Here is a 21688-nt window from a genome sequence, read left to right as displayed (position 1 = left end):
TTACTAATTTTATATTCATGTGAAATATTGAGATATTACCTATTCACAAATAGTATTTATGAAATAGGCAGTGTTTTATTTCCATATCACTGTTTGAATAAGTAAAAGCAGCATCACAGTCTACAACTTTTTAAATGAGTGTGCTTTACTTGTGTCTACCTCATAATTCAAAATACCTCCAGTAAAGCAGAAACATTATTTTTGGATCAGTGACATTTAAAATTTATAGAGGTATGATAGTATTTTTTTAATTTTTCTTGATTAATAATCTAAGATATTTTTATTTAAAATATGCATTGGTGTTTTTAAAGGTTTAATACTATAACAGTAAAAAAAGAAAATTATATAAAATAAATTATATTAGACAAAAAAAAATATTCTAGGTTTTACTGTGAGAATTCTAACCCAGCCTGAGCTTCTTTGTGAAATTTCCATTTCACAGGAAAAAATTGGTTGGCAGCAAAAGTCTAGGCAACTGACCTTGACTTTTATTTAATATGGTAGAGAACACACAGCTCCTCCATCTCCCTACATAGGTACATGGGATGAGACAGAAGTCACAGAACTCATCCGTGAAGAACAGGAGAAGCAATAAGGGTGCAGCAGAGAATGATGGGAGCAAAAAGTATTTTTTATCATACTGTTACTATGTCAGGCAAGTTTGTTCAGTGCCCATTTATTCTTGCAGAATGCTTTTGTAAGAAAAAATATTAAAGATTCTACAAGGCACTCATCTTATATAAATCATGTCATAATTAAATATGCATAGAGGTCCTCTCATGGAAAAAAATAGCTTTTTAAGATTTTCAGCTTCAAATGTGATTCTCAATAATGAGGTTCTTTAAATTCATATCTGTGTCTATGCACAGCACTTGGGAACTTTACCACTGTTTACAGACAGAGTAACTATATCAATGGGAATCAATGGAAAACAGCATTTATTTGTACCCCCATTATCTACACATTTTAATCAAATTTGTGTACATTATCTTAAGAGTTATTTTTTAATGAGCTAATTATAATTGTCTTTTGGAGGAAGTGAAAGGAAATCTAAGTATATTACTACAAAGAAATACAATTTAATCTGATATTGTAATATTACAATAAAATCACATGACATTTCTAATATTTACAACTTTTAATGTATATTTTCATGCTTTTTTTTGTTTGTTTTCTTCTGTTGAAGATTGTAGTTATAGTTCTGGAAAAGTGTCTCTTCTATACACTGTGGGTTCAATATGTAGCACCACACACAAAAATGACTGCTCAGTCTCCAAGTGTGTTCCCTAGTAAGGAGTACAGGGACTGTCTCTGAACTCAGTGGCTGGCTCTTTGATCACCTCCCCATGGTCAGGGGTGCAGCCTTGCCAGGCCACAGAGGAAGACAATACAACCAGTCCTGATGAGATCCGATAGGCTAGGGTCAGATAGAAGGAGAGGAGGACCTCCCCTAGCAGTGGACTAGGGAAAAGGCATAGGGGGAGAAGATAAAGGTTGGGTGGGATGGGAGGAAACAAGGGAGGGTGCTGCAAAGTGAACGAATCGTAATAAATAAATGAATGAATAAATAAATAGAATTTTTAAAAGGAGCAAAAGCTTAAAATAAAATATAGTTTTTAATATGTCTCTTATTTCTCATATCTTTTTAAAATGTTTAGTCAACACAACACAATCTCCAACTTCACTGAGTTGGCTGAACATGTCCATGACCAAAGCCACCTCTAAACTGGAATTCAGCTGCTGAGCCAGCCTCAGCCTCAGCTTCCTTGTCAGTTGTTTCTTCTGTTTGTGTCTCTGTCTGCTTCCTCTATCGTGACTCTTCTGTGTCGCTTATCCTCTCTCTTTGGGGCAAGGCCTGCCAGTGTCAGGACAGCAGCAGCGAAGGGTGGAGGGCAAGCCCTCCGGAGATGGGTGGAGGTAACCTCGGAGACACTGGATGCCCTCACTTCTAAGTTACCAATAGAAATGTCTCCTGGGAAACTGTTCCTTCACTTGAGACTTGAGAGACCGCATGGCTTTCACTATGTGAAAGTTGGGCATATTTTTGTCTGCCAGCTCGGGGTGTTGGTCACATGGATATCTTTCTCAGCAACCAACACCTCTTCCTTACATAGGAGTTCATAGATGGCAATCCGGTTTTTCTTAGGCATCAACCTTGAGGCAGCTGCAGGGTCCAAGGCAGAGGCTGGAAAGGAAAGGGTGTGCATGGCACAGCCTCTCATATAATTTCTAATATCTGGCTCAGACTTAGAAAGGAGATATTTTAATTGTCTGCCATGAGAACATGGAGGTGGAAAGACATCTAATAGAATAATCATAAATTATTGTCTCAAAAACTAAAAATAAGTAGGCTTCAATTTTTTGGACTGCAATGAGCCATTTGTATAACGACTGAATTCCTAGTGGTCTCAGGTTCCTCCAATACAAAACACGCAGTTGGAAAGAATAGTTCACGAAGTCACAGCCAGCTTTAACGTTCTCAAATTAAGTCCCAGGTTGAAGGTGACAAAAACGGTCACAGAGGTTAAGTAGATAAGAACATGTCTTAGTTTCCATTTTTGTCATACAACACCACAACCGAGGCTAATCCTAAAAGGAAGGATTTAGTTTTGGCTTTCGGTTTCAGGGAGTTAAAGTCTGTGATGGCAGAGTAAGGTGTAACTGTAAGAACAGCTGAAAATTCACACATTGGTCAGCAAATAGGAAGAGCGTGGGATACTGGGAATAGCAAGAGCCTTTTGAAACCGTAAAGCCTGCCCGCAGTGACACACCTCCACCAACAGGATCGCATTCTAAGTCTTCCCACACAGTTTCCAGTTCTACACCTGGAAAACAAGTTTTCAAGAGTCGTTCTCATCCGAACAACCACTTATACTGTGACTGCTAAAGACAAAGAACAGTACACACACATGCTTGCGCACAAACACACACACACACACATGCTTGAGCACAAACACACACACACACACACACACACACACACACACACACACGCACACACACGCTCCCCTCTGTCTCTTCTCTCTTTCATGTGTGTATGTGTGTTTGTGTTTATGTTTGTATATGTGTGTGTGAGAGAGTCAACTGAGTGCAGAGGCCTGAAGAGGATGCAGGATGTCACTGAAGCTGAGTAGAGACAGTTGTGAGTTACCTCAGCAGGGTACTAAGAACTAAACAGCTCTTACCCACTTTATCCCCTAGCAAACTCACTGTATCTGGATTTATGCTGAGGTTTTTTTTTATACACCTGTACTTGAGTTTTGTGCAGGGTGTTAAATATGGATATATTTGCATTTTTCTACATGTAGACATCAAGTTAGACCAGGAGCACTTTTTATAGACGTTGAAAGAACAATCTTAAATTCCATATGTAAAAAACCAAAACCCACTGAACTGTCATGAGCTACATCTGTGTAGGGGTTCTAGGTTATCTCCATGAATAGTCCTTGGTTGGAGTGTGAGTCTCTGGGAAGTTTCCTGTGTTCAAATTTTCTGGTTCTGTTGTTCTCCTTGTGTGGTTCCCGTCCTCTCCAGCTCTTAATGGGAAGAGGGACTGCCTTTGATTGGCCTGCTCTTTGACCACCTCCCCCTGAATGGGGAGCAACCTTACCAGGCCACAGAAGATGACAATGCAGCCACTCCTGATGTGATCTGATAGACTAAAATCAGAAAGAAGGAGAAGAGGACCTGCCCTATCAGTGGACTTGGGGAGGGGCATGCGTGAAGAAGGGGAAAGGAGGGTGGGATAGGGAGGGGAAGAGGAAGGGGGATATGGCTGGGATACAAAGTGAATAAAGTGTAATTAATAATTAAAAAAAAAAACAAAACCCAGAATAACTAAAACAATCCTATAGAATAATAGAACTTCTGGAGGTATGTCCATACCTGACTTCAAGTTATATTACAGAGAAATAGTAATAAAAATGGCATGGTACTGACATAGAAATAGGCTGGTTGATCAATGGAATCAAATCGAAAACCCAAAGATAAATCCATACATGCATGCACACCTAATTTTTTATAAAGAAACTAAACCATACAAGGAAAAACGGCAGCTGCAGCATTTGTTAATTTTTTACAGCATCATATCATCCTTGAATTTTCTTCTTACTTCTCGGGCTCTTTGGAAGCTTATTTTTCTGTTTTCTGCATTAACCTTGAAACCTTAAATCAGACATCAACAACTACAAAGACTAGGGCACAATTCCTATCTACAGACTCCATGTAATCTCACTCATCACTGTGGTTTGGAGGAGCATCCTCAGATTGATGAACACTATGTGCATGTCCTGGCATTTATGCTCCCTCTAGACTACAAATGTCTGTGTTGTATTTGACATCTTGATTTGGTTGGTTCATATGTCATCTGCAACTGATATCACAGATCTTCCAAATTATACATGTACACTCTCAACTTCCCCTGTTCTGTAATTCTTCTCTCTTTGTTTATTTTGCTATCATCCCAGGATTTACACTATTTTTTAAAATAAAACCTTTAGTCTCATTTTATTTTCTTCATCCTCACAAACCAATCCTTTGATAAATGTAGCTAAGAAACCAGTTAGTTTATTTTATCAATGTTATTTGTATCATTGAATTTAACATTCCATGCAATACAACATGGGGCCCAGTGTGTTTCAACTCAACGCGCAGCTTTGCAATACAGCCTTCCCTAAGCACAGTGCTCAAGGCAACCGGATCATATTAAATACAAGTCTGTACAGCAGTTACTTCCTCTTAAACGGTCCATTGCATACCATTACACTTTACAACCCCGAGAATATTAGCTTTTTTTTTTCCTCTATATTAAAAGTTTTCTTATTCAAGAACCTCTGGTATAAGAGTGTAGGTAGTAAATCTAACTGATATAAAATTAATGATACATATTTTATAAGAGATTTTAATTTAAACTGATATTCCTGAAAAATAGAATCATAAAAATAGTGATGAGAAGATTGCATTTAAATATTTTAAGCTTTCTAAAGAAAAAAAAACAACGAATAAATGAATGAGTATGCCTTAAGTTAACTTCCAAATAATTATAGGGCACCTAAACTAAACTACAAATTATGTAAACTAGACCAATAAACCATGAATCCTAAAATAATTTTGAAGTTGGGTGTAAGACAAGGCCAACTTAAATAATAAAGAGATGTCTAATTTTGAATCTGAAATATGGAAGGAGCCATATCTGCTGAATAAATGCTGAAAGGTATGTCACTTGAAATAATGACCATTGTGATCCTGAGTTCAAAGAATGTAATGTTCAGATAAAAATGCTGAAGAATTCCTCTGGGGATTTGATTAGTTGGGGAATAATAACTATTAATAATAAGAAAAACTTAAGCCATGACCAACTTAGAAGCCTTTTTTTAATAAGTACTAAAAATAAATTTTATGCTCTTGATTTTAAGACATATTCATTTTCATCAAAAGAAGTTCCACAGAAAATTTAAATACAAGTAGATTTGAAATTAATAAGATCACTTAAGGAGCTCTTTCACTTTGAAAACATCAGCATGATCAGTTTGGTAGGCACTGTGCTCAGAGGTGGGGCCGACCTCAATGGGGTGTGTACAGCTGAAACTACAGAGAGTTAGAGAAGCTGATGCACAGAGTAGTCAGGATAAAGCCACTCTCTCTATACACTGTTCTGGAAAACTTCCACAATGCCTCTCAAACCCTGTGACAGACAGATTGCAAGATAGGATGACCTGGGAGAGAAGGATATGTCCTCACTTACATAGGGAGCTCCTCTCACATTAGGACCTTTGCATGGCCAAATTCATGTGGGGAACATGAAATTATAGATAGCTGTAGTTGGAGAAGAAAGAAAATGTCTTTTTTCCCAAGTTTATCCTTCTGAAAAATATCTATCCAAAAAAATATCTAGTATAAAATATTGCTTGTCTGGATGCTTTACTCTAATTGGTTATGATAGAGAAAATCCATGTATTCAGGGACACTGGAAATTACTGTGTCAACTGGTATAATCCAATATACACATATACAAATGTATACTAGAAAAATTAATAATATTCATCAGAGTATTATGACATGGCATCTATGAATTCATAAACCTATGAATTCACTTGTTAGAAAGCAAGACAATGCAACTTGAGAACAAAGGTGGAATCTAAACTGTGAATTGTGTGGCAGAATAATATAGAAGAAGAATACAAAATAGTCATGTCTCAAATTTTAGTAGTGTGGGTTTTGATTCCTGTAGGAGGACTGTACGTAAGTGCAGTCTGAAGTTTACAAAATATGCATATCTTGCAGAACCCGAGTCCACAGGTCTACATCTTTGTCATTGGAAGTGTATTTTCAATTATTTTAAAAATTAAAGTATAATTGTGTCATTTTCCCCTTTCCCTTTCTTCCTCCAACTTCTTCCATGAAGCCCTACTTTCAAATTCATGTAGCAGATTTACTTTGAAAGCTTTTCTACAGGCTTGTGTGGTATTTTATGTTTAGGACCCAGATGTGATGGTTTAGGTTTTCGTGTCCTCATATTATGATTATAATCATCCTTGACTATGAAAAAATAGTCATAAGATGGCAGAACTTACAGCCGTGTCATTAAGTTGTATCTCATTAAGGTGACAGTGGGACACTTGTTTTAGGTCTCTAAAATCCATCACCTTCCCTACAACTACTCCTTATGACACCAGCACAGATAAATTCAAGGTATTCAAGCCTTTACTGATAGAAGACAAAGTAGTTGATAACTTGATAAAGAACCATGTATTTCTCTCTCTATGTGTGTGTGTATGTGCATATACACACATACTTAAAAGAACAAATGGAAGCTCTTTAAGAGGAACCTTAGCTTTATTTTTAGGTTGGTTAATCATATTTGCTCTTTTTTGAAAATCAGATTGATTTTGTAATTTAATGTATTTTAATGCAAAATATTTCAGAGAATTTATGTTACCCCAAATGTTCAAGATGAGGTTGGATACATTTTTCTTAACATGTAAAAAATTAGCTACAGATAGAAGGTCTGGAGGTATACACAGATATTTTTAAAAAATGAAACTGTGAGGAGGAACTGTAAAAGATTGTCTTTAAATCATGACAGCTGTAAAGCCCATCTCGTTTCCCATTTTAGCAGAAGTATTTTAAGCATCAAAAGCAACACACAAAACGGTTCGAAGGAAATAGTGACATAATGATAGATGGTGCCTGAAAAAGGATTCAATGATTTTGGCGGAACTTGCTTTCATCTTACAGCTAATTATATAATGAAGTAGAAAACCCAAATAGCTCCTCTTGTGATTTCTGTCAGAGACTGTAAATTTTAAAACTAAGAGTAAGAAAAATAAGAGTTTTGCTCTATGGTTAGTTTCTCAAAATTGATCAGATGAGAGCATCTTACATTCTGGAAAAACTTTGATAGCAGAGGTGAACAACTGATGTATTTTTCTGTGAGCACTAGGAGAATCTAAACTCCTGGAGTTTAAAATAACAAAATTATACTTATTTAACACTTCCATGTTCATTCAGTCGGTCATTCATTCAATATTTGTGAAGACTCTTCTATGTGCTACACAACCTGATAGCGGCCTGGTACCACGAAGGCTGCAGGCGGTGGAGCCTGGACATGGACACTGGATGTTGCAAACTGGGCAGTGATGCTTAAAGGTAAATGGGCATCTTACATCTGTTAGCGTCTATTGGCTTGTATCAATTTTGTTTACTGAACCAGCAACAAATGCATAAAATTAGATTATCATAAAATAGGCATTTTAGGTGGGTCCAATAAGCATCCTAGGGAATGAAATATCAGCACACTGTAGAAGAAGACATTGAGCGTGCACAACAGGAAAAGCTTTGGTACAGATTTTAATCCATTCATTGTAGAACTGAAAAAAAAATGAGACAAAATTTATTAAGTAACTTCATACTGAGACAATTTGTAAAATAAATTTGAACTTGATTCCAGGCTCCTCTATGCGCTGGATAGACTTTTTTCAGATACATGATAGAAGTCAGCCCTGATGGGTTAAGATAGTAAACAATTCATAGTGTTGACTGATTACTTGAAACTGCCTGTTCTCTACCATGAAACACTACTAGCTGGTAAATTTTTAAATGGAATGTCAAGGGAGAATACTTTCTCCCCCATCAAATAACACACTTTTGAATTCACCTCAAATGCCTATGTTTTAACCTACCATATGTAAAATGTAAAGCCTGACGTTAGATAGATATGGGAGCAGTGCATCTATATGTCACTTAATCCGAGAATTAAATAAGCCAAGCATATAATAGAGGGAGGAGCCAGGGCACAGAGGAAGACAATGCAGCCATTCATGATGAGATCTGATGGACTAGGATCAGAAGGAAGGAGAGAAAAACCTCCCCTATCAGTGGACTTGGGGAGGGGAATGGATGGAGAAGGGGGAGGGAGAGTAGGATTGGGAGGGGAAGGGGAGAGAGCTACAGGGGAGGATACAAAGTGAATAAACTATAATTAATAAAAAAATTTAAAAAATAAAAAAAAGAAATTGGGTATACATGACAGCTATAGAAGCTTATATGAAAAAAACATTTTTGAACATTTCATCATCTAGAAATACATGCATGTGTGAATAAGCTTACATTTTCTGTATCTTCATGATGAATTTTGTGAAATTTATACTTTTATTTCATATTTTAATAAATTAAAAGTAAAATAGGTGTTTGCAATGCTACACCACTTAATGGTATCTGAAAAAACAAAATTACAAAAATCTTTTATCTCTACTCAAATTTGAATCATTGGGTTGAAGAATGAGAGGCAAACTTAAGATAAAAATATTGCTATGTAATAGGACAAGTAAATATATTTGCCCAGATATAGCTGAATGGAAATTATTTTTTTCCCAAAGGAAAAACATGTTGTGAAAAAGAAACACAAATAATGCCTCCATTTCTTAAGACCATCAATTCAATTGGAATTATGTCAAGGAAGAACGAGTTGCAGGGGGAAAAAAGAACAAATAAGAGATTCACCAGTTTCATTACTCTTCCACAACTGCTTTCTTCCCTCCTCTCTTGAAGAAACATATTATCCAAGTTTTTTTAAAAGCAGTCTAGCAGGACTGCTCCTCCCTTGGGGGATGGGGAGATCAAAGAGCCTGCCATTGAGTTCCTGTCGAAATATCAGAAACCAATTGGTTACTGAGCTACCACAGGCTACATCTGAGCAGAGGTTCTAGGTTATATCCACACATGGTCCTCGGTGGAGTGTCAGTCTCAGAAAAGACCCTGTGCCCAGATATATTTGGTCCTTTTAGAGCTCCTATCCTTTCCATGTCATACTAACTCCCCCTTTTTTCATATGATTTCCTGTACTCTGCCGATGGTTTGGTTAAGTCTTAGTATCTGCTTTGATACACTGCTAGGTAGTCTTTCAGAGGCCCTCTGCGGTAGGCTCCTGTCCTGTTACTTGTTTTCTCCTACGTCCAATGCACCTCCCATTTGTCTTTCTAAATAAAGATTAATCATCTTACCCTGGGTCCTCTTTCTTGTTTATCTTCGTTAGGTGTATAGACCACAGAGGAGGACTTTGCAACCAGTCCTGAAGATACCTGATAAAACAGGGTCAGATGAAAGGGGAGGAGGTCCTCCCCAAGCAGTGGACTTGGAAAGGGGCAGGGAGGAGATGAAGGAGGAAGGGTGGGTTTGGGAGGGAATGAGGGAGAGGGATACAGCTGAGATACAGAGTTAATAAAATGTAACTAATAATAAAAATTAAAATTAAAAAAGGAAAAAAAAAAGTAGTTGCACCCCAGAGATGGAGAAGCAATGCTTTTCAGAAAACATCTCAATCTAGATGGAAAAAGATGAGACAAAGACAAAAATGTCAGGTGAGCTCTAAGTGGAACTGATGGGTGGCTTGGATCCCTGGACACTGAAGGGTGGCATTAACACTGAGGAAGTAGGTTAGCTGGCCAGGTCCTTGAGTATAAAGCTATGCCTTCACTTCAAGGATCTTTGCAATAATTCAAGGTTTTTTGGAAGAAGGTATGATCAGGTTACCTTTTTTTCACAAAGGATCCTTATCAATCTTAGAGGTAGATTCTGTGTCCAGACACATGGCCAAACAGTGAGGGATTTTCTACATTCAGACAGGAGACAGTCAGAAGAATCAGGTGATAGTGGTAAAATGAAAAGAGGTGACCAAATATCAAAATCTTTGCAGATGATTTGGATGTGAGAACAAAGTAACAAAAAGAATAGATTTCACAGCCTATTCTCTGTGTGTGGAATAATATTGTGCCAGTTTAGATAATTCACAACAATTGTTTCTAAGGAAACTTCAGAATGTTTCAACTATTACTTAATATTTAAAACCATTCAATTTTAATTTTTTAGCAGGAAACAAGGACAAGAGCATACTCCAGACAGCCCAAGTATAGTACTTCTCTGACTTTGCTCTGTGACTTGGGCAAGGGGAACTGTGCATGATTATGACTGGGTGTATAGCTGACTGCTAGCATTGCATCTGCATGGACACTTCCACCATATGCTCCTCTGGAAATTAGCTAATATGGAAATGTTTAGTTTAAGCAATAAATACTGGTAACCATTTACTGCCCAAAGCATTTCTATATATACGTTTAAGATCTGAACTGTGTTACTGAGTGTTCCCTAAAGTATGTTGGGTGGCATTTTAACATTGCAAAATTCTACCACTGTGAATGTGATAATTATTACATAACTTGATCATTGTAGATAATTGTCAATTTTCCTCTTCACAGAATAAGTACCAGATTCATCAAAAATCACTGAACATACTTTCCTAGTAAGTTAACGTTAATTTGCCTTTAAAAAGTAGTCCCCCCTAGCCTTGCTAGGCCACAGGTGGACATTTCAGCCAGTCCTGATGAGACCTGATAAGCTAGAGTCAGATGGGAGGGAAGAAGGTCCTCCCCATCAGTGGACTTGGAGAGGGGCAGGAAGGAGATGAGGCAGGGAGGGTGGGATTGGGAGGGAATGAGGAACTACGGCTGGGATACAAAGTACATAAACTGTAATTAATATAAAAATTTTAATTAAAAAAGTATCCTTTTTTTTTAATCCAGAGGGCGTTTCTACACATTTGATAACTAAATAAAAATTTTAGATTTTAATTTTCGGTATACAGCAGTTCCAAATATCCCAGGCTGTGTACGACATGAACTTCTGATTTTCCTGCCTTGTCTATGCAATGGCAGGATTAACTGTGTATACCACTACTCTTGGGTTATGCCATGTTGGGAATCAAAACCACGTCTTCATTAAGATGAAGCAAGCATTTGTTCTATCAACAGCATAATATTCCTGGTCTTGAACTTTATTGATGTCATAGTTACGTATACTGAGAGCTTCCTCTGAATGCCAACATTCGAGTTGGGAGCTGAAGAGATAACTGTACTTTGTGATCTAGACTCTTGAGAAAGTGAGAAGACAGACAGAACAAAACAGAAACAAGAACAAAATGTCATCACTCTTGAGTTCCTTTCCAGTACTTTAATGACAGCAATGTGGAGACTTGCATGTTAAAATCAGGCCCCACTGCCAAAGCTGAAATTACATTGACAATGTGTTCGCCTGGATATTCAGTTCCATTGCAGGAAGGCCTTGGCTAATAGCAAAAACCCATAATATATTAATGACTATTAATTTCCATTTTTAAAGAAAAGAACTCTTTTAACTTTTGCCTGGACCTAAATAACCTACAAAATTACTTCATATTATTTCTACTGCAGACATTAGTTAATTTTGCCTAAGTTGAATGGAATCAAATAAAGTATGGTGCTTCTTCCTTTTCCTTTTTTTGGGGGAGTATCAGTTATTTATTGCCAACTTTGACAATGTAAGACTGTTTTACATGATAAAAAAGCTGCAAATTCTAGAGTAAAACACAATAAAGCAAGGAGGGATGTAGTAAGGTATATAGAGAAAGAAATAGACAGATAGTGACTAACAGAGACAGAGACATAGAGGAAATGAACCTCAGAATAAGAAGCTAAAAAGGAAAAGGCTAGTGTGTAAAGCCAGATGCCAATTGATGACTCAAGCTGGGGTTAAACACAGCACAATAATGTGTTTCTATGATTTCTTCTAACAATACAAACAATTCAGTTTTAATGGAAATTTTATTTTGACGAATAAATGTCAATTCAATGTATTATTATGGTGTCATACTCTAGCCAGACTTTATATATACCAAGATTTTTTAATTCGGCTTTTTATCTCTAATAACTGATTCAGTCTGCAATAGTTAGAAGCTCCATAGATTTGTTCAGAGTATTAATAGTGAAAAAATTTTGTGAAGGTTGAGGACAAGAAGCTTGTCATCAACAGTAAGCCCATCACCATCTTCTAGGAGCGAGATCCTGCTAAAAACAAATGGTGCTGAGTAGGTTATGGAGTCTACTGGTGTCTTCACCACCACGGAGAAGGCCGGGGCTCACTTGAAGGGTGGGGCCAAAAGGGTTATCATCTCTGCCTCTTCCCCCAATATGCCCCCATGTCTGTGATTGGTGTAAACTATGAGAAGCATGACAATTTGCTCAGGATTGTCAGCAATGGTTGCTGCTCCACTAACTGTTTTGCCCCCTTGGCTAACACCATCCATGACAACTCTGGCATCTTGGAAGGACTCATGACCACAGTCCACGCCATCACTGCTACCCAGAAGACTGTGGATGGCCCTTCTGGAAAGTCGTGGTGTGATGGCCTTGAGGCTGCCCAGAACATCATCCCTGCATCTACTGGTGCTGCCAAGGCTGTAGGCAAGGTCATCCCAGAGCTGAACGGGAAGCTCGGGGGCATGGCCTTCCTAGTGTGTTCCTACCCCCAAGGTGTCTGTCCTGGTTCTGACATGCAGACTGCAGAAACCTGCCAAGTATTATGACATCAAGAAGGTGACGAAGCAGGTATCCAAAGGCCCACTAAAGGGCATCCTGGGCTACACTGAGGTCCTGTGACTTCAACGGTGACTCCCATTCTTCCACCTTTGATGCTGGGACTGGCACTGCCCTCAATGACAACTTTGTAAATCCCATCTCCTGGTGTGACAATGAATACGGCTGAAGCAACAGGATGGTGGACCTCATGACCTACATGGCCTCCAAGGAGTAAGAAGCTCTGGACCACCTACCCCAGCAAGAACACAAGAGCTAGAGAGAGGCCCTTGGCTGCCGAGGAGCCCCTGTCCCAACTCAGCCCCTGACACTGAGCATCTCTCTCATAGTTTCCATCCCAGGCCCCTAGTATAGCAGGAGAGTATCAGGAAGCCCTGCTCTTTCGAATACCATCAATAAAGTTCACTGCACCCCAAATATAGATAAAAAATAAAATAAAATAAATAAATAGGCTAAACAGTGCACACCTATACATCTTAGTTAATGAAAATATTTCAATATAATGAAATATATTAGAATTATATTAAAGTAAAATATATTGAATAGTCATTCAAACAAACCAGAGAATTAAACCAGAAATTTTTAATGCAAATTTTATCACTTAAATATTATCTAAGAATAAAATGAAATAGAATATTAGTAATGATTATTACTTCTAATAAATGGATATTAACATTTCTAATGAGCACATAAATGATAGATAACTGTATACAAGGACCTTAAAATAAAAATTTTCCTTGTGCAGTAGAGTAAGAAACAATGATTCTATAATTTTTTCTTACTATTGACTTAATGCTAAAGCTCAGAATGCTTACATCAATTTTGCAAACCTTGTTAGTCACTCCTAACTTTTTATTTTATAGTAAAACAAGATGAGAGGAGAATACCACAAACAGGAGTCCAGGTGCCCTTCTTCAATGTCTTGCAACTGAATCTGACTCTTTTGTGTGTGGGTACATACACCAAAACAGACACAGGCATATAGAACATTACATCTTAGCATGCATACATATTTTAATATTATCATAGAATTTTCTAATGACTGTCATTTTAAAAATGAGTTTAAATTTAAAAAGATAAAATCACTATACATTGTGATAGCAGAATATAAATATTTGAACTTTGAAAGGATGATGTTTTATTAATATGTAAGAGCATATCTAGAAATGCCTATTCTTTTCTTCTGTTTTTTTTTCAGACATATAAATTCCCATGCTTTTTCTTACTTATATTTGTATTTCTTTATTTTTGTAAAAAGAATATTAAAATTTTATTGTATTAGTTATTTTTTGTTGCTACTATAAAACACCATAACCAAAAATAGCTTACAGGAGGGTTTTATTTGGGCTTAGAGTTCCATAAAATAAGAGTTCATCATAGAGAGAAGTATTTCCACAGGCATCAGGCATTTTGGGCAGAGTTCAGGGAATCTTATGAATGAAGGGAGAGATAGTAAGACCTGGAGAGGACAGGAGCTCCACAAGGAGAGCAACAGAACCAAAATCTCTGGGCACAGGGGTCTTTTATGAGACTGATTCTCCAACCAAGGACTATTCATGGATATAACCTAGAACCCCTGCTCAGATGTAGCCCATGGTAGCTAAGTCTCCAGGTGGGTTCCCTAGTAAAGGGAACAGGGATGTCTTTGACGTGAACTCAGTGGCTTGCTCTTTGAAAACCTCACAGAGTCCACTTTCCATTGTTTACCAAATATCAAGGGCAATTTGATCTGTAAATCCTGTTCTATGGAGCTGGAGAGATGTCTCAAAGATTAAAGGAGCTCCTTTTGCAATCGTAAGGTTTGGAGTTCCTATCCCAGAACCCAAATTACATGCTCTGAGTCCTCACAGATGCTAGTAACCACAATTCCAAGGGACGGTAAAGCTAGCATCATTGTTGGATGTTGCACAATTCCAGCTTACTTGAGAAAACGGAGTCCCAGATTCTAGGAAAATCTCTTCTAGAAAGGAATAGGTTGAAGATGATAGAGAAGGATTGTTAGGGCCCTCTTTTACCCTCTACACAGGTGCAAAGAAACACACACACACAATCCTGCACATAAGAATATCCATGCACTTGAAGACACACAAAAATATGATACAATAAGATAAATTAATACTTTTCTAGCAAGTTCTGTTTTGATAAACCATTTATCCTTCATATTTATTGAATATGCATTAGTGACAAACCTACTCTTATATGTTTACTAATTACTGGACCCCAAATTTACATAGTGGGACATTTTCTTTTTGACTTTATATCAGTGTGAATCAGAAAACGACTAATAAATATAGTTAACCTTGACCTTTAGATAAAGTGGAGAGCTACCTAGCACCATCTTCTAGTGCCAAGTCTGTCTCACATCACAGGCAGTGACATGACCTGAAGTATCATTAAGGTAGAATTTAGGTGAATTTTTTTGTACAGATGTTATTGATATTCTTTGTCTACAAGTATTTATAGTAGCAACTATAATAATTTTTTCTTTTGTTTTTCTAATATCAAGTGGAATCTAAGACATGTTAGAACCTAATATGAATTCAAACTAAATTATTCATTTACTAACAGGAAAAATTCAACAACTATTTTTTAAAGCAGATTACAGGCAGTTGTGAGTTTCAATCAGAGATAGTTATACTAGGTGAAGCACTAAACGTTTTGAAGTAGATACTGTTAGGACCAATGAAAGAATGCTGTGCACAACAGATTTCATATGAGAGAGGTTTATTAGATGGAGATGAAGAGAGAAAAAGAGAAGAGAGCAAGACACCATAGGGGGCGGGGAGGGAGTGCCCCCTATAGAGAAAGGGGAACAAGCAAGAGAGTAAGAGGGCAAGAGAGCAACAAAGTGGCAGGTTGATCCTTTTAAGGAGAAACTTAACCATGCCTGTTAGGTGTGGCTACCTGGCTGACATGATGACATCACAGGTTGCTTAGCAACCCAGAAGCAGGCTGCCTAAATACTAACAGATGCTTGCAGGCAGTCATGTATTGCAAGTTCTCTGAGGACAAACACTTTCATGGTAAAGGGTACAGGACAGAGGACAGACTGAGGCTCTGCCCTCATGCTGTCATAAGAGAGCTTCCCTAACTGCATGAGTCAGTTAGTTGGAGTTTTTCTTTTGAGTTGTCCTTAAATGAATAAGAGAAATGAATCTTTATATATCTACACCCAGGAGTTCTGGTTTATATTGCCTTGTCTCCAATCTAGAGATCCTATGTCTCTACAATGCAGTCGTTTTCCAAGGACAGCTAAATGCTGAGAACCTCTATGCCAGCACCAGTGCCTTAAGATTGAATTATAACGACCTAATCTGGAATATGAACAAAATATGAAGTTCTCTCTTAAATAAAAAAAAAAAAGATTAGGAGAATATGAAACCAGCCAACCTCCTTATTTTCCTTTCCCCTCCACATTCCAGTCTTCTGTTCATTCCGTTTTTTTTTTAAGTATGATTGAAAATAACTTCTTCTTTCACTTCAAAGAACAATTATCTTTTTAAACATTGCATTTTGGCATTACTTTCATTAAATTTATTATAAAAATGTTAATAAACTATTTCATCCAAGATTGTATAGTGTAAGTTCAAACAGCAATTTCATGAGAGCTGGATGGTAGTTTTTCTGTCTAGGACTAAGAAACTTATGGTTTAGAAGAGCTAGCTGCAAAACATAACTGCATTCCTTTGTTATCAAAATCAGAGCTATTGAAGGTAACACAGTGTTTTCCCAAAACATCAGTGACATAAAAATCGCTCACACACACAAAAAAAAATGAGATGAATAAATAAAGCTTTTCTCATGAATTCATTAGATTCCAGTCTTCATCTGTTTAATCTGCTAATAAAAAGTATTTACTACAATGATCTTTATCACTCAATAGGGGGAAAATTGTATCTTTTAAAAAGCTGTCATAAAATTCTGTAACCCTATTAAATGATAGCAAATAGACATTTTAATCTCAAAATCTTAAAACAAGTTCACTGAGATAAAGATGTTGATTTGAGAGAGAGGGAGAGAGATGACTGAATTCAAAGATGTCTATGATGAATGCTAAAAATGTTTGACCCAGGTCACCAAGTTGAGTGAGACTTCATGAAGCCAGCCAAGGCGTGCAGGTAATAAAAACTAAGCCAGCCGGAGAGCAGCACAGTAAGATTTATCTGCTGGCCAGGATCCACAAGTGACCATTCCAGAATGGAACCCATAGAATCCATTTCTGTGTGTACCCAGAAGGATTCACCAGCTGCCTCCGCAGGTTCTCTGTAAAATTAAGCTACTTCAACGGGAGATAAGTAATGTCTCTCTAGTTTGTGATATTCATCTCTTCCAGTAATTTGTTTGCTAATATGCCAGCAATCAATGGACAAGGGTGAAGAAGAAATCTGTTTTCAAAAGCACTCTTCATTAAATCACACTGGCCCTACACCACCACTGCATTTTGCTTCCTTATCCAATAGTGCTTTCATGTCCCATGTGTGCAGCTCTCACTATTACATATCATTTGCCTTAGGATGTGTGATTTAATTTTAGTGCCTGAATCTAAATTTACATTCTCTGCTACTCAGAAGCTCTCTTGTGTAATAAGCAAACAGAGTTTATTCTGTCTCTCTGCTTGTGAATGCTTTGCACTGTTTTTAAATTACGATAAAAATCAATATGAAAAAAAGGAAAGTAGAGGCACGTATAAAGTTGCTGCCTTTCTTAGACTAAGCAGACAACTCTTCTGAAACATTGTCATTACCTATAGGCTGCTCTCTAATCCTTGGTTGGAATGATCAGTTAGATTGGGAGGGATGGATATGCTTCTGAGATACTTCCTTTGGTGTATTTCACAAACTTTGTAGAGTAAAATTTCGGCATTTGTACCTCTGCCTTCTGCCACACACACACACACACCCTTCCTAAATTCCTCATACACAAAGGCTGTGCTTTCATTGTGGATCTATTAGGAGCAGTAGCAATAATTAAAAAAAAGAAAGGAAGAAGAGGAGAGAAAAAGAAAGAAAGAAAGAGAGAGAGAGAGAAAAAGAAAGAAAGAAAGAAAGAAAGAAAGAAAGAAAGAAAGAAAGAAAGAAAGAAAGAAAGAAAGAAAGAAAGAAAGAAAAGGAGCTGGGTTATCTCCAAGACAAACAAGCCAGCAAGAATCCAGTCTTCCAGCTCAAGGGAGAACCAGTGTATTCATCTGTGAGGAAGGTTTGGACTTAGTGTTTAATGAAGGACATGATGAAAGTATTTATTTTCATTTCACAAAAATTAAAGTTCAAATATATAGCTGGAAAGACTGTGGAAGCAACATCAGATTATTAGCTGTAAGACACTGGTACAAGGTAAAAGAAATAGGTGTTTGAAACCAAGAGCTATCTATGTTTTCATAAAAACAGTGTTGTGAAAAGTTCTCTGTTTCTCCATTGTGTGTTAAGCAGTGGGATAACATTGCAAGGTTTTACTCTTCAGTCAAACACAGCACTTCTCTGTTTCCAATCCTTCTTGGAACCTAGCCCTGAGCATCTCCTCCTGCCCAGTGGACAACTCCTAGAATCCTCACACAATCCTTTGGTAGACTGCCTCTTCACATCAATGGAGCATCTTTCCTCTCTCCTTCCTGTATGACTGCAGGGTTATCCCATAAAACATGTGAATTCATCAAAATTTACATCGGAAAGTAAAAGTGTCTTATGAAGAAAGGAAAGCTGTTGCTCTTATGCTATGCAAAGCTTTCCCCACACTTGGGGAAGTAAGGATCCCCATGGAGACAGCCATTGGCCAGATCCTTATCTAAAAGTCCCCTATGTGGACTTGGAGAGGATCATAGGAGGAGATGAGGAACTGAGGGATGGAGGGTGGAATTGGGAGGGGAAGAGGGAGGGTATTACAGCTGGGATACAAAGTGAATAAACTGTAATTAATATAAAAAATAAAAATTTAATTTAAAAAGTAGTCCATTCCTGCCTTTAACCCCAGCTCTCACACTTTCTGATTTCTCTGTTAAAGTCAATCAATTTATTTTTTAACCTACATTTTAGAAAACCCACTGTGTCTTCTGAATCTCAAATACTCATAATTCCAAACTCCCAACATCCCTATGTATGATTAAGAAATCTAGGAAGACTAAGAGCGTCCTAGCTGAGCCTCTCCCATACTGACTTCATGAGTGTACCCTGTGGAGGTCCTCCTGGAGTCCGCCAGCTCACCTTCATTGCTTTACTTTATTTAATAGATAACTGCTGAACAAGAACACATTAGCACAGCATACAGGCAACCTGCACACACAACTGTCAGACAAAATGAGAAGCGCTGAGGAAAGTTTAGGATTAAAAAAACGCAAGCCAACCACAAGACAATTATGTTACATTTCAGTAAAGGACATTGAGATAAGTTTTGTTTATATTTAGTTTTAAGTCACTCAAATAGTTTGTTGAACGTGCTTCAGCAATGACATAATGAATAACTCATTGCATAATAACCGTGCCCTTTGTGTTTTACTGTTTAGTCATCAAAGGGAGAAGCAGCTGTTGATATCAGAAAGATAAACATGAAATTGGCATAGAAGACAGCAGTGTCCCAGTCTGTTTTCTGAAGTCATAAAATACCTAGTTGTGATGTTAATTATTTTAATATAGATCTTGAATACTGTAATGGACATTGAGTTCATATTGCCAATTCCACAAATCTCAGTTTGATTCAATTGTCTTCAATTATTGTGGCTTGCTACAAACTGAGTTCAATATTATAACTAAAGAAAGTTTAATTAGAAATAGTCCAACTGTTGATTCATGTATAATTTGGGTTGATAGAGTGATTTTTATCTCTTCGTACTTAGTTTTAAAGGAATATAACATAAACCTACTAATACCTGACCAAAAAAACCATGTAAATAACATGGCATCATGTACAAAATAAGTAGGTAAGCTCAGCTCAAGGCCATCTGAATCACTAGCGGTTCTTTTCTCTTGAATATTGCATCATATTTTCCCTCCCTGAGTCCTAATCAGAAGAGGTATCAAATAAAATACTTCTTTACAAACTGTATAAATTTTATAGCCTATAATGAGTTCAATGCAAGGACATTTTCTTATCCACTTAGCTCATCTGAGGCTTTGGGGCAAGGGGTGAGAGCCTTGAACTTTTCGTGTTTTATTTTTGCAAGTTTTTGTCAGAGCTTTCAGAAGACATCATATCTGTGAGGTAACACCCTGTCCATGATCTGCATGCTGTTTGTGTACAAGGCTCAGAACTGTCATTTCTCATCACAGTGCATGGATTTTAATGCTTGTCTAATTTAGAAAAAAGATGAAGAACTCTTAGCTCAGTTAGGCTGTGTTCTGACCTGTATTTGAACTTCCTCCCATCTGCTACCAGGTTTCTATCCACGTAGTCTTTTTATACCATTTTGATGGCTCAATGTCAAATTTAAAAACAAATTATGATTTAGTAAGAAACCACTGTGGAATAGTCCATAATAATCTGTAGCTGGGAAAACACCGCAATGCTACCAGGTATAAGCAGAGACATCTGCACTTTCTAATCATATTTGCTCTTTGTAGATGCTGCTGTTTTTTTTTTTTTTTTCTCTCTCTCTCTCTTGCTGTGACATTGTTTGGCCTTTGAAAGAAAAGGATCAGTACATCTGCTTTGTGAAGGAAGCTCAATCACAAGGTTTTTTTGTGAGCTTCTATGTATTAAATTATACAGGAAAAAAAGAAAAAAATATATACAGGAAAAAAGAACAATCCTGAGTCCACACAAACATATATGCAAAAGACAGTCCTAGGATTTTCGAAGAGGGAAAAGTTGAGCAAGTTTGCAACAATCACATTAGTAGAGACTGAATCAGTATCTAGGAGAAAGGCATCCTCTATAAGTCATTACAGTAATAAAGGCACAACTAGCAAAATGTTCTTCACTTTCTTAGTTGTCTTATTTTAAATATAATAGAAAATTTGCCATAAATTAATGTGGTTATTGTGGCATTTACCAAACCATTTGGCCCAAGGGGAAGAAGGTAGAATTAAAGCTTAAAAGAAAAAAAAAAAAAAAAACAAAAAAAAAAAAAACAAAGCAAAACAAAAATAAAAAACCTCTGCCCAATATATCAACCTTATTTTATCAATAAAATACTTTATAATGTATAAATCACATTGATTTTAAATTGCATTCTGTAGACAGGGTGTATTAGAGTAGTAAGTTATATGGTTTTTATTCTTTATTTTTCCTTGTTCTCACATAGTGGCATACCAGGTTCTGCTTTGGTTAATTGCCTATATTATGTTTACATGAATGATAGTCTGATAAATAAAATGTCATGGAAACTTAAGGCAGGAAAATCATTCAAAAAAGGATGCATTTATTCCTTTCAAGAACAACGCATGATATTATATATAGGAATCTTTCATGTTCCTCTGTTGCAGTTTTTTTTTTTTTTGTCAAGTATATTGAATTAACAATGCTTAATTTGCTGGGTTTAAATCACACCTTTAACAATCTCTCAGATTTTGTATTTTTATATTATAGTCTTGTTTACATATAACCAACTGTTAGGATGTGACATCTGGAAGTCCCTGTGTCAGCAAAATCCAAGGAAGATTTAGAACCTGTCTCTCACAGACAGGTAGCTTTGAGCCTGCCATCTCTAGGTTTCTCACTGATTTCATTTATCTAAGCCATGAAATACAAATTTGGTTTTGCTTCTCTTAGGATTACAGCCTATGAACAGATCCATGGTCTATGTACAGATCAATATATATATATATATATATATATATATATATATATATATATATATA

The 21688-nt window shown here is 36.8% G+C and overlaps 2 pseudogenes; one reads left to right on the top strand and one right to left on the bottom strand.

Annotated features, from left to right (window-relative positions):
* Positions 1–1681: 1681 nt before the first annotated feature.
* On the bottom strand, positions 1682–2207 carry LOC129677827 (40S ribosomal protein S10-like; annotated as a pseudogene).
* Positions 2208–9877: 7670 nt separating this feature from the next.
* Positions 9878–12965, top strand: LOC129677826 (glyceraldehyde-3-phosphate dehydrogenase-like; annotated as a pseudogene).
* Positions 12966–21688: the final 8723 nt, after the last annotated feature.

Source organism: Psammomys obesus, unplaced genomic scaffold, assembly GCF_907164565.1.
Source record: "Psammomys obesus unplaced genomic scaffold, mPsaObe1.curated_primary_1811, whole genome shotgun sequence".
Lineage (NCBI taxonomy): Eukaryota > Metazoa > Chordata > Mammalia > Rodentia > Muridae > Psammomys > Psammomys obesus.
Note: the sequence above shows the minus strand (reverse complement) of the source record. Positions and strands in the feature narration are given on the sequence as shown.